Source organism: Rhinatrema bivittatum, chromosome 2 (assembly GCF_901001135.1).
Source record: "Rhinatrema bivittatum chromosome 2, aRhiBiv1.1, whole genome shotgun sequence".
NCBI lineage: Eukaryota > Metazoa > Chordata > Amphibia > Gymnophiona > Rhinatrematidae > Rhinatrema > Rhinatrema bivittatum.
In genome coordinates, this window is record NC_042616.1 from 383,933,721 (window position 1) to 383,948,135 (window position 14,415).

Below are 14,415 nucleotides of genomic sequence, written 5' to 3' on the forward strand. Positions count from 1 at the left end.
ATATATCGGACGATATTTTAAATCGTCAAAAAACGATTCACATCCCTAATAGCTACACTACCACCTCTAGTCCAGTGCACTAATGCCTGAAAGATATTAACTCTGCAGCACTCATTCACTGAGATCAGCATTGCATGCACTGCATAGAAAGCACCTACCTTAGAAGCACTGATGGTGTGGCATGGGTGGTAGGCTAGACTAGGCTAGGCTAAGCTCTGCTTCTAAGTGGCTGGCTGCTACTAGCCTAGGAGCTAGCTACCCCTCAACAAGACTGCTATTTTGTATTAGTAAATCAATCACCAGCTGCAGCTAACACTGATGGATTAATATAATTTTTCTGTTCTAGCAGGAGGATTTATGCTCGTAGGGGAGTTACGCGCGACAGGCCTATTTTCAAAAGGCCCGGCGGCACGCATAAAGCCCCGGAACGCACGTATGTTCCAGAGCTTGGAAAAAGGGGCGGGGAGTGGGCAGTCCGGGGACATGGTGGGGGCATGGCCAGAGGCCTCCATACGGCCACTGGGCCGGTGGACCGCGTAACTTCCACAACAAAGATAAGGGGGGGGTTTCGGGCTGGGGAATGGGATAGGTAGGGGAAGGGAGGGGAAGTTAGGGGAAGGGAACGGGGAAAGCCAGCTGGTCTCCCTGAGGGCTCGGCGCATGCAAGTTGCACTAGTGTGCACCCCCTTGCATGCGCCGACCCCTGATTTTATAATATGCGTGCGCAGCCGCGCGCATGTTATAAAATTGGGCGTTCATTTGTGCGCGCCAGCAAATGTAGGCTGCACACATAGGGTGAGATTTTAAAAGCCCTGCGTGCGTAAATCCAGCTAGATTTATGCGTGCAGGGGGGTTATGCGTGCTGAGCCTATTTTGCATAGGCCGGGCGACGCGCACAAGCCCCGAGACACGTGTATATCCCTGGGCTTTGAAAAAGGGGCAGGAAGGGGGCAGGGACATGGGCGGGGTGCCAGTCCGGGGGCGGAACCAAAGCCTCCGATACAGCAGCTGTGCCGGGGGATCGCGCGCTGGTAGCTGGCCGGCGCATGCAAGTTGCACCTGCCTCATGCAGACATAAATAACTAAAAAAAGGTGGGGGGATTTAGGTAGGGCTGGGGGGCGGGTTACATAGGGAAGGGAGGGGAAGGTGGGGGGAGCGGAAGGAAAGTTCTCTCTTAGGCTGCTCCGATTTTGTAGATTTGTTCGCGCAACCCGTCACGAACAAATCTACACCTGATTTTATAACATACACGAGCAGCCGTGCGCATGTTAAAAAATATGGGGTCGGCGCACACAAGGGGGTGCAGATTTGTGCACCTTGACCGCACCGAGCCCTAGGGGAGCCCCGATGGCTTTCCCCGTTCCCTCCGAGGCCGCTCCAAAATTGAAATCGAAATCCAAAATCGAAATTGAAATCCGAAATCGGAGCGGCCTCAGAGGGAACTTTTCTTCTGCTCTCCCCCTCCTCTCTCTCCCATCCCCTATCTAAACCATCCCCCATCCCTAGCTAACCCCCCTACCTTTCTTGCCTTCGTTACGCCTGCCTGAGGCAGGCGTAACTTGTGCGCGCCGGCTGGTTACCGGCGCGCCATGCCCCGGCACAGGCCGCTGTGTAGGAGCCCCCGGACCCACTCCCTGGCCATAAGAACCTGGCAAGTACCCAAAAACTAAGTCTATTCCATGTTACCGTTGCTAGTAATAGCAGTGGCTATGTTCTAAGTCAACTTGATTAATAGCAGGTAATGGACTACTCCAAGAACTTATCCAAACCTTTTTTAAACACAGCTATACTAACTGCACTAACCACTAGGGATGTGAATCGTTTTTTCACGATTTAAAACAATCATTAGATATATTTTAAATTGTCAAAAATCGTTAGAGCCGCGATACAATAGCAATTCCCCCGATTTATCGTCAAAAAATCGTAAATCGGGGGAGAGGGGAGGGCGGGAAAACCGGCACACCAAAACAACCCTAAAACCCACCCCGACCCTTTAAATCAAATCCCCCACCCTCCCGAACCCCCCCCCCCAAATGTTTTAAATTTCCTGGGGTCCAGTGTGGGGGTCCCGGTGCGATCTCCCGCTCTCGGGCCATGGCTGCGTTAATAGAAATGGCGCTGGTGGCCCTTTGTCCTTACCATATGACAGGGCAAAGGTAGCGCTGGCACCATTTTGGTTCCTGTCACCCGATGTCACGAGTGCAGGAGAACGCTCCCGGACCCCCGCTGGACCCCCAGGGTCTTTTGGCCAGCTTGGGGGGGCCTCCTGACCTCCACAAGACTTGCCAAAAGTCCAGCCGGGGTCCGGGAGCGACCTCCTGCACTCGGGCCATATTGCCAATATTCAAAATGGCGCCGGCGCTACTTTTGCCCACACTATGTCATACGGGTCGTATGACATAGTGAGGGCAAAGGTATAAAAGGTATAAAAGGTATAAAATCAAGCGCATGCAAGGGGGTGCATACTAGTGCAACTTGCATGCGCCGAGCCCTCAGGGAGACCAGCTGGCTTTCCCCGTTCCCTCCCCCACCTTCCCCTCCCTTCCCCTACCTGTCCCATTCCCCAGCCCGAAACCCCCCCTTATCTTTGTTGTGGAAGTTACGCGATCCACCGGCCCAGTGGCCATATGGAGGCCTCTGGCCATGCCCCCACCCTGTCCCCGGACTGCCCACTCCCCGCCCCTTTTTCCAAGCTCTGGAACATACGTGCGTTCCGGGGCTTTATGCGTGCCGCCGGGCCTTTTGAAAATAGGCCTGACGCGCGTAACTCCCCTACGCGCGTAAATCCTCCTGCTAGAACAGAAAAATTATATTAATCCATAGCAGTCTTGTTGAGGGGTAGCTAGCTCCTAGGCTAGTAGCAGCCAGCCACTTAGAAGCAGAGCTTAGCCTAGCCTAGTCTAGCCTACCACCCATGCCACACCATCAGTGCTTCTAAGGTAGGTGCTTTCTATGCAGTGCATGCAATGCTGATCTCAGTGAATGAGTGCTGCAGAGTTAATATCTTTCAGGCATTAGTGCACTGGACTAGAGGTGGTAGTGTAGCTATAGCTAGTCACTAAGCCAATGCCCCACACACAGTATCACTATCTTTCTTCATCTAACTTGATATTATTTTTATATCCTATCCTCTGTCCTTTGGCCTGAATTCTACAATCTGTCAAGTTGCCACTGGTCTGAGGCATCTGGACCAATAACATCACCAGTGCCAAATTTTCAAATATAATAAAATCTTTAAAAAGCAGTGAGAGGACAAGAACAAGAGCAGTAACTGAAGTGCTTGTCTTGTACAGTATCAAGAAGATACACATCAGTGAGGAACATCTATTTGATGACCTGATCTGAATGAGTGAGTGCTGCTACACAGTTCAGTAAACTGTAACATAACATCTCTGTCAGTTGTGTAGTAGACTGGAGTTGATTTTATTTTCAACCGTAGTGGTAGCACACTAGCAGTAGTGGTAGCACACTAGCAGAATCACATAAAGCTCCTGGGCAAGCATTATATTTGCCGCTTTAAAATGGGCACCATGGACACAGCAATTTTTGGCATCGAAGTGTTATTACACACACAACACACACTCCAAGGCATGTATAATGTATTATAATCTGCCAGTCGTGGGATAGAATGACACATAGCCATGTCTCCTGGGCGTACAATGCCAACGATTCACATTTTTGACATGGAACTGTTACCCTTTGTGCTAGCCTGCGTGCACAATATTGCTTCGGCCAGTGTGAAAGATATATGAAGGGATAGTAGCCATAGTTAAAGCCTTGACATTGGCGCTACTGCTCACAAGTATACAAATTGTGCTAATTCAACCTGACAGAATGTTTTGTGAAAGTGTATGAGTGAGTGCCATGTTACAAAACACTCAAATATGTTTGATTATTACGTTAATAGATATCTGCTCTGTAATTTAATAATAATAATGATTGATTATTAGTAACTAGTACATTTAATAATTAATGTAGTAATAGTACAGAAAGACATCTATGATCATAATCAAACATGCACCGAGGACAGTATTTCATAATAGAACTATCAGTCCCCTAATATTTCTAAAATTGTAAAAAGAAACAAAGTTTTCATTTAACATTATTTTATATTTTTTTTTTATTTCAAATTTTTATATACCGGCATTCGAGACAGCAGTCACATCATGCTGGTTCACATAAAACAGGGGTGCATAGAAAACATAACTATAACAAAGGTGCTGAAAAGGCAGTTACATATAACAGGGTGATAAGAACTTGGATGAGAAGGAAGAGAAAGGATAGGTTATTAAATTACATATGTAAAACAATAGAATGGATAACCAAGGTGTAGTTGGAGATTAGTAGACTATGTTGGCGTCCGGGAAGGCTTGTAAGAATATCCAGGTCTTTAGTCTTTTTTTGAAGGTTGAGATGCAAGGTTCTGTTCTGAGATTTGAGGGGATGGAGTTCCATAACGGAGGGATGGCTGTAGAGAAAGCCCGGTCTCTTAGTGTGCAGTGTCTGGTAGATTTGGATGGTGGTACCTGTAGCGATCCCTTGTATGCATCTCTTGTCGGTCTTGATGAGTTGTGTAGTCGGAGGGGGATCTGTAGGTCGATGGGAGCCAGTTGGTGGGTGATTTTGTATGTGGTGAGAATGGCCTTGTATATTATTCTAAAGTGTATAGGTAGCCAATGGAGGCTCTTTAGTATGGGGCTTATATGGTCCCTTCTCCTGGTATTTGTCAGAATTCGTGCAGCTGCATTTTGCACCATCTGGAGCGGTTTAGTGTATGAAGCGGGAAGGCCGAGTAGCATGGTGTTACAATAGTCTAATTTTGAAAAAATAATTGCTTGTAGAATGGTTCTAAAATCTTGGGCATGGAAAAGAGATCTAATTCTTTTCAGCACTTGTAGTTTGTAGAAACAGTCTTTGGTGGTTTTGTTAATAGTGGCTTTGAAATTCAGACGATTATCAATTAGGACTCCTAGGTCTCTCACTTGTGTGATTTTTGGCGTGGCTCGTTGTGCAGAGGTGATGGTGTTATTTTCTGAGGCGATGAGCAGGAGTTCAGTTTTGCCGAAGTTTAATACCAAATTTAAGCTGGTGAGGAGGAGTTTAATTTTTTGAAGGCATGTATCCCAGTAAGCCAGAGTTTTTGCGAAGGAATCCTTAATGGGTATCAGGACCTGGATATCGTCCACGTAAAGGTAGTGTTTGAGGTTGAGGTCGGTGAGAAGTTGGCATAATGGTATAAGGTAAATGTTAAATAAAGTAGGAGACAGGGAGGACCCCTGTGGGACTCCTACTGACGACGGATGTTGAGAGGATTCTTTGTTCTGTATCTTGACCTTGTATCCTCTATTGCTGAGAAATGATATGAACCAAGATAGTGCTGTGCCTGAGATGCCTATGGAGGCTAACTGGTTAATGAGTAAGGCATGATTGACGGTGTCAAAGGCTGAAGAAAGGTCCAGTAGGATCAGTAAGAAGGCTTGCCCTTTATCGAGGCCCAGGATGAGGTGATCCGTTAAGGAAATGAGGAAGGACTCCGTGCTTAGTGTTTTGCGGAAACCGTATTGTGATGGGAATAGGAGGTTGTTTTCTTCAATGTAGTTTGAGAGTCGGGTGTTCACCAGTTTCTCCATAATCTTAGCTATGAAGGGGAGGTTGGCGATAGGTCTGTAGTTGTTTGGGTCATTAGGATCTAGATTAGGTTTCTTCAGTAATGGTTTGAGAGAGGCCAATTTTAGGTCATCTGGGTAAGAACCTTGTGTTATTGAGCAATTTATGATGTCTGACAGGGATTTGGAGATGGAGTCAGGAATTGATAGAAGCAATTTCGAGGGGATGTGGTCCGAAGGGTGAGAAGATGGTTTCATTTTCCGTAGAATACCTTGGATCTCGATGGAAGAAGTTAGTTCCAGTTCTTCTAAGCGGGAATTTTTGAAGGTAGTCTGAGGTGGTATAGAAGTAGATGCGGTGTTAGAGGGCAGCTGAGTTAGAAGTTTGCTGATTTTGTTATTGAAAAATAGCGCTAGTTCTTCCGCTTTAGATTTGGCTTGGTTGAGAGCGATTTCTGATGAGTTTATTTGAGTGAGGTTGGAGACGTAGCTAAAGAGGGCTTTAGCGTCGAAGATTAGGTGGTGGATCTTGGATGCGTAGTGGTTCCTTTTGGATCTTAATGTATTGGATTTGTATTGGTGAAGAGTAGATTTATAGGTAGATAGAGTGATGGTGCATGGGTTTTTACGCCATTTAGCCTCATTTTGTCTTAGCAATAGTTTAAGCTTTCTTAGCTCTAGAGTAAACCATGGTTGTCTTTTGGACGAGTTGGGGTGAGGTTTTTTTGTTGTTAGGGGGCATAGCTTGTTGGCTATCGATTCCGTGATGTTGTTCCAAGATCGAAGCGCTGAATTCGGGTTGGTGAAGTCTACTTGGGTGAGATGTGATAATAAGTGATTGCTAAGATCTTCTGTGGTGCATGTTTTCCTGTAAGTAAAGCAAAGTGAGGGTATGCGAGTTGGACTGGTATCTTTTATTGAGAATGAGGAAGTTATGAGGGAGTGATCTGACCATGGTACCTTCGTGCAGGTTGGGTGCTGGACCAGTTTGATTGCTGTATTGATGAAGATAAGGTCTAACGTGTGTCCAGCTTTGTGTGTGGGTTTGTTAACTAGTTGAGTGAAACCTAAAGCGGAGTATGCTGTGAGTAAGGCTTCGCAGTTGGGTGATAATTTGGCGTTGTCGATGTGCAGGTTGAAGTCACCTAAGATTATCGCTGGGGCATCTAGATTGATAAGGGAGGTAGTTAGTTCGACCAGGGTAGATGCGTCTGTTTCCAGTAAACCTGGAGGAGCGTAGAGAAGTAAAATTTGGAGTTTGTCTGATGTGAAGAAGCCAAATTCGAGTTTCGAGTCGGTATTGGAGGAGTGTTGAGTGAATCTGAGGACCTTTTTTGTAGCTAGGAGGATTCCTCCTCCTTTTTTTTTTCCCTGACGTGGGATGGAGAAGAAGTTGTATGTCTCTGTGGGTAGTTGGTTAATTATTGCAGTGTCTGAAGGTTTGAGCCATGTCTCAGTAATTGCGCATATGTCCGGTTTCACATCGATGAGATAGTCATTTAGTATTACTGATTTTTTAGTTAGGGATTGTGCATTGAATAGTGTTAACGTAAATAGTGTGAGGCCTAGCATTTGGATAATGGGAGTGATCATGATTGGAGAGATGGATTTAAGGTTCTGGTAGTGGGCGTGTCGAGTTGAATGTCCTTTGGAAGGTGGACCGTGAGGGAGAATTGGGATTGGAAAGGATGGAGACATTCTTCTTAGTTTGCTGGACTGGATGCTGGAGTGGCTGGACTGGATGCTGGAGTGGCTGGACTGGATGCTGGATGCTGGCGTGGCTGGACTGGATGCTGGAGTGGCTGGACTGGATGCTGGATGCTAGAGTGGCTGGACTGGATGCTGGAGTGACTGGACTGGATGTTGGATGCTGGAGTGGCTGGACTGGATGCTGGATGCTAGAGTGGCTGGACTGGATGCTGGAGTGGCTGGACTGGATGCTGGATGCTAGAGTGGCTGGACTGGATGCAGGATGCTGGAGTGGCTGGACTGGATGCTGGAGTGACTGGACTGGATGCTGGAGTGGCTGGACTGGATGCTGGATGCTAGAGTGGCTGGACTGGATGCTGGAGTGGCTGGACTGGATGCTGGATGCTGGAGTGGCTGGACTGGATGCTGGAGTGGCTGGACTGGATGCTGGATGCTGGAGTGGCTAGACTGGATACTACGGTGGCTATAACGGGTAGTGGCTTTAATGCAGGCAGTAAGTATCGTAGAGGTTCAGCACTTTTACTGTTTGTTACTATTGTATTATTGAGGCTGTAGTCATAGGCTGTAGTCACTTTCGTGGGTATGGGTCTTCCAGCTGTAGTCACTTACGTATTTTGAAAGCTTGCTGAAGATGGTGCAGGCTGGGCGCAGGATGGTACTTGCTAGGTGAGAGCTGGGAGAGCGTGAGCTGTATGGACGCTGGAAGAGCTCTGGTGCTGTAATGTTATGAAGCTGCTCGGGGAAGCGAAGATCGAAACAAAGGGGTGAAACAAAGGGGCAGGCCCCTTTGTCGCGCTCCTTCGGCGCGTGACGCTCGGCGCGTGACGCCTAGCTTGCTTTAAGTTTTATAGATTGACTGCCACCTTAGTCGCTCTTCTGTGACGTCATCGGCCGTGCGACTCGACTCGTGGCGATTCGATGCGGCAAGGGGAGGCCGGCTGGAGGTAAGTAATTCCGAATTGAGCGCGTAGATTAAAGCCTCGTGGCCGGTGCGGTGCCGTCGGTGGTAGGGTGAGAAGTTAAGGCCTTACCCCGATGGGTCCTGCGCCGGCTGCGCGGGCCCTTCTCCCAGCGCCTGCGGGATCGTGGAGAGTGCTCGGTCCGTTCGTCGGTTGCGCTGGTCGGCAAGAAAGGGAGCGATTCCGGCTGGAGCAGAGATTTAAATCCCCCGCCTTAGTCGCTCTTCTGTGACGTCATCGGCCGTGCGACTCGACTCGTGGCGATTCGATGCGGCAAGGGGAGGCCGGCTGGAGGTAAGTAATTCCGAATTGAGCGCGTAGATTAAAGCCTCGTGGCCGGTGCGGTGCCGTCGGTGGTAGGGCGAGAAGTTAAGGCCTTACCCCGATGGATCCTGCGCCGGCTGCGCGGGCCCTTCTCCCAACGCCTGCGGGATCGTGGAGAGTGCTCGGTCCGTTCGTCGGTCGCGCTGGTCGGCAAGAAATACATAAATACATTATTTATGTATTTAAAAAATAAATACATAAATATATTATTTATGTATTAAAAAAAAAAAAAAATATATATATATATATATATAAAACAAAGTAATATATATAATACATAATATATACACATATGTGGCCTGGTGTACAAAAATCAGGGTGTTGGAGAAGAGGGTTGCATCTCAGGAGGATTCTGCTCTGGAGCAGAGGGCACAGGCATCTCCTCATGTAATGCCATTGCCCTCTGCTCCTGAGAGGTCTCCAGGGCTAGGTTGGACAAGCTAGGTTGAGAGAACATTACACAAATCTCATCTTTGGGTGAGTTTCCTCACTCCAAATGTAATCAAATCTTCACAAGAGTGCACTGTTCTGTTCGTACATCACACTCTGAATGCCAAAGTGGCCCCTAACCCCTACACTAATATGATAAAGCCATATAGCACTTTGATAAATGACCCACTAAGTTAGTAAACTAACTGTATTATATGATTGTGTGTTTAATTAAATATAAAGACTGTGATATTGAAATATTCATGCTAAAATATTTTTTCTTATTTATTTGACATATATGGATTGTTCTATGTTTCATGTTTATATATATATTTTTTACATTTCCTTACAGGGCAAGAACAAGCAGCATGAACTGGCAGCAGCAGCTCAATCGAAATACACGAGCAGCCAGGCCCCCACTCTCCTGTACTTCCTGCTGGATCTCCTCCATGTACTTGTGGAGTACAGATTGCTCTCCTGCAGGGGATCCTGCAGGAAGTATGGAAGTTCAGGGCAGACCTCAGGGTATTGGAGAGGAGGGTAGCAGCCCTGGAGACCTCATATAGAGGTTTAAATACCAACCTAGTATGAGGATCTTATAGCTAGGTGCTCTCTCTCTCTCTCTCTCTCACTATCTCTCTCTCTCTCTACCATTCTCTCTCTCCCCCAGTGGTTGTAGGTAGGAAATACTTGGGATGTGCACAAGGAAAAAATTCATTTTGATTCTTATTCATTTCGCCAGGACCCAAATTTGTTGCATTCGTTTCATGGGGATAATCCCAATTCATTTGATTCGTTTTCCCATTAAAGTCAATGGGGGAAGTATTTGCAGCCTATTTTTGGCTGCAGAATTGGGATTTTCTTATCAATTCTGATGAAATTTCTGGGGAGCAATCATCAGAACAAGAAAAGAGCTCCAAGGTACTTAGACTGTGAAAAGTGGCACCAAAGTGGCACCAAAGTGGCATGAATAGCCTAAGGCACTTTACAGGGGCAAAGGGGTACCAGGAGTGGCAAGAGTGCTTTAGCAGAGGTGCAAAGCAGCAGCGAGAGTGTCAAAAACACACCACAGCTTCAAAAGAGAGCAGTGAAATTGATTATTTCAATGTATATTTCACTACTGACAATGGTGCCAATATTACTAAGGCACTGGCTGATGGAGGATTCAAGGACATCCGATGCTTTGCCCATATACTGTGGTTGTGAAAGATGCTTTGGTGCTTGGAGGCAAGGAAGATGGCAGCCAAGACCTGAAGTGGTTGATTGAGAAGTGTCTCAAAATAGCAGGCTACTTCAATTGGAGTGTGAAGCATGGGAAACCGCTTAGAGAGAGGAAAGTAGCTGTGGGGCCACCATTGCACGAACTTGCCCAGGTTATATCTACTAAATGGAATTTTACTTTTCTTATGTTGTAAAGGATATCCGAACAGCAGATACCTCTTCATGATTTGGCAATGGCCTCTGAAATTGATTAGAAAGTCCTCTTGAATGTCAGGACTGGATAACCATTGCAGAGATGGTGCATGTCCTCCAGCCTATCAAAGAATATACTGTGCAATGAGTTTAGCTATGGCCACTTTGGGTGGCATCATCCCTGTAGTAAACTATCTGGAATAGGTATTAGAAGAATTTCTGCAACAGCAGAATTTGACTAGGAGGTGTTGGTACTTGTAAAATATTTAAAGAAGCAAGTTCTTAAAAGGTTAAAACTTTTTACCCAGCGAGATACTATATGTTATATTTTAGGCATGTTTTTCTTTTAACTTCTATTTTAAAACATTTACTTTGTTTTTTATTTTTCTTTATATTTGTCTGTTTTATATCAGTGCTTTGTTATGTATGCTAACTCGTGTAAACTGCCTAGACCTAAATAATATATAGGGGGGTATAGAAATATTTTCGTTACTCATATGTGAAAGGCAGTATTGCACTCAGGTATAATATTCGTACACACTGGAAAGTAAGTTGATTGCAATGGTTGACATGATATTGTCAATGAGGTCAATGGCAGTGAAGAAGAATTAGGAATAGGTACCACATCTAGCTGTAGTAGTAGTATCAACTGCTTCCCATTAGATCCATCCTCATCCCATTCCCCTCCCATGAGACACCACATATCTCAACTATTTTTTTAACTATTTATTTAATGAATTGTACCAAAAGTACAAACAAAACATTGCAGTACATGCAAAGTTTTCTTATGAGAAGAAAAACCAACAAAGAAAAAACAATATAAGGAAATAATTTCATAAAAACATAAAAGTCCATAATTGGTGAAACAGAGGATAACAATTTGCAAGTATACCATTCTAAATTTGACTAATCCTTCAGAATTAATAGACAGAACTCACATTTTTACACAGCATTACCTTTGTCATCAAAGAGCTTTTTAGTTGCAGGGAATCATAAAAAATAAACATATTTCCTTGGTATACTATTATGCAATTGCAGAGAAATTTAACTATAACAATGATTTTCTCTGTACCTGTGTATATTTAGATAAATCAGGAAAACATTCACTTTTTCGCCTAAAAAGTATGTTAATCTATATCTAAAGAAAAGTTTCAACACTAAATCACGATTCATTTCCAAGGTAAAAGTAACTATCATAGTTTCCCTAGCAACAGCATCATCTTGAGAATTTTCTAATAAAGCAGAAACATCTAGCCTTTCAAAAGGGATCAATATATCAATATTTCTCTCTTGAGAAGCAGGCAATCTTTTTAGAAGTGACACATAATATGCTTTATATATAGGAGACATATTTTGAGGCAGTATCTTCAAAATGTCAATGACATTTTTTTTTATCTTCTCATGAGGTGATATATTATCTCCTTCTAGGAAAATTAACAAAACATATATTTTTTATCTAATGGAATTTTCAAGCATTTCAACTCTAGAATGAAGAAACATATTATCATTAACCAAGGCTTATTAAGTGGATGAAACTTCTGATACCTGATTGGAAAGAGATCCTAAAAGGAAAGAGTGATTATTCAATAGATAATTATGAGACTCAATTTGCAAGGAAACACCAAAAGAAAATTTAGAACATTTTGCCTCACATCCTTCTCGAATACCTTCCACACACTGCAGAGAAAGAGCTAAGTCACCTAGGGATATAATCTTAGAAATAGGAATATTGGTATTCCTCTGGGATTCAGGGAAGGCAACAGGAACCAAAGAAGAAATAGTTTGAAGAGGAGGTAAAGAAACCACATCCTCATCAAATCTAAGGGGGTTAGGGGTAGAAGAAAAAACACTCTGAGGGGGTTAGGGGTAGAAGAAAAACCATCCTCTGCAGACCCCAAAAGAGAGCTTTCAGCAAAGTCCTCCCTAAAGAAGTCCCAGTGACTGCTCCTACTTCATGAGCTTCAGGAGCAGACAATTGGGAGTCTACAGAGGATAGGGGTGTGCATTCGTTTTGAATGCATATGTAAAACGCAACGTAATTTTTTTTTTAACTTAAAAAAGTGATGAGGCGAAAACGATCGGATTTCCAACTTATTCAACATAGCTATGTTGAATACGTTGGAAATCGCGATTGTTGATCCTAAATAAAAATTTAAACCCCTCACCCTCCTTAATCCCCCCCCAAGACTTACCAAAACTCCCTGGTGGTCCAGCGGAGAGTCAGGACGCCATTTCTGTATTCCTTTGCGAGGAGCACGTGACGTCGGCGTCACGTCGGAGTGACGCGGACGTCACGTGATTCGCCGCGCGTTCGCTCCGGGACACAACCGGACACAACCGGAACTTTTGGCCAGCTTGGGGGGGCCTCTTGACCCCCCCAAGCTGGCCAAAAGTTCCGGTTGTGTCCAACGAGGGTCCCGGTGCGAACGCGCGGGGAATCATGTGACGTCTGCGTCACTCCGACGTGACGCCGACGTCACGTGCTCCTCGCAAAGGAATACAGAAATGGCGTCCTGACTCTCCGCTGGACCACCAGGGAGTTTTGGTAAGTCTTGGGGGGGATTAAGGAGGGTGAGGGGTTTAAATTTTTATTTAGGGAATCGGTGCACGTATGGACATAGACTCAACTTATGGAATTCTACATATGCCCATATTGTCCGAAATTGACCCCCCCTTTCGACTTATGGACTTATGAACATAAACTTTTTGTCTGCACATCCCTAACAAAGGATACTGAATCAATGACAGACTGTGATGAAGGATTCCAATTCTTGGGGCTAAGAAGACACAGATTGCTCAGGGATGACAAGAAAGATTCCACCATCAGCTTCCCTCCTAGAGCACCCCCCAACTTATTGGCTAATGGGAGTGATAACCCAAGAGTCCAAATGCCGGAAGCAGAGAGAACAGCCACTGCAGATGGTAACATATTTTGTCCTTTCCTCGTTTTACCCATGAGCCTACCAAGTCAACTTACTTGCCAAAATCCAGCCAGGGAGGCAAAACAAGGGAACACCTCAAGGCTCACAAGGGCTCTTTAAGGAGCTCACAAGGGGCACGCCCCTTTGGCTCACACCTTAGGCTGTGAACTGACAGCAGCGCACTGTAAGCTTTCCAATCTTTGTAGGCTCCAGATGCTCGGATGGTGACATCAGCAGGGAGGAGTCAGCAGTGTTCCTTCCACCCACCTAATAGTCAGCAAATCTGGGAACCAGCAAGTGATTCAGCATTGCCAGGTCTCTCCATCTTGACCTATCTTTGATGGAATTCTTCCCATGTCAAAGGTGATAGTCTCAGCAGTTGACAGCAGAAGTGTAAGTGATGAACACTACCCTTATGAGATGTTTTCAGAAATTTCAGTCAAGCATTACCTGTGTGACCCAATTGAGAACATGGCCATAGATCCCTTGATATATTGGGCACACAAGGATTTAGTCTGGCCCAACCTTGGCAAAGTAGTACAATGCTTCCTTTCCTGCCCACAAACCAGTGTGCAAAGCAACAGGGTATTTTCTATAATAGGGAATGCTGTCAGTTCACAACGCTCATGATTTTCTCCAGAGCTGAACAATTAGTTTTTATCAAAATGAATTCTCCTCTGGTTTCTAAGAAATTTTCTGTGATTGGCAAGCAAATTGAAAGTTGTTTATGTTGTTATATTAATTCCAAAAGGGGAAGGGGACAGTCAGATACTAGTGGATTGATCACACAGTTCTTGGTGTAGAATGGCCTCGGTCTCTCATTACTGCTCTCCAAGTTTACAATGTTTCCAAATTCCTTCCAAGTTTTTTAAATCTTCTCATTTCAAAGTTTGTACTGTAGTGTAGAAATATCAAATCTGTACTTTAGATTCTCTCTAACACTACTGAAATGTGTCATCTATGCCTCGGGGCTGAAACTCTACTCTGGGACAACTGAAACGTCTGCGTCTGACTCGTGTGCCCTGAAACCTTTGGATGAGAGACTTGAAGCC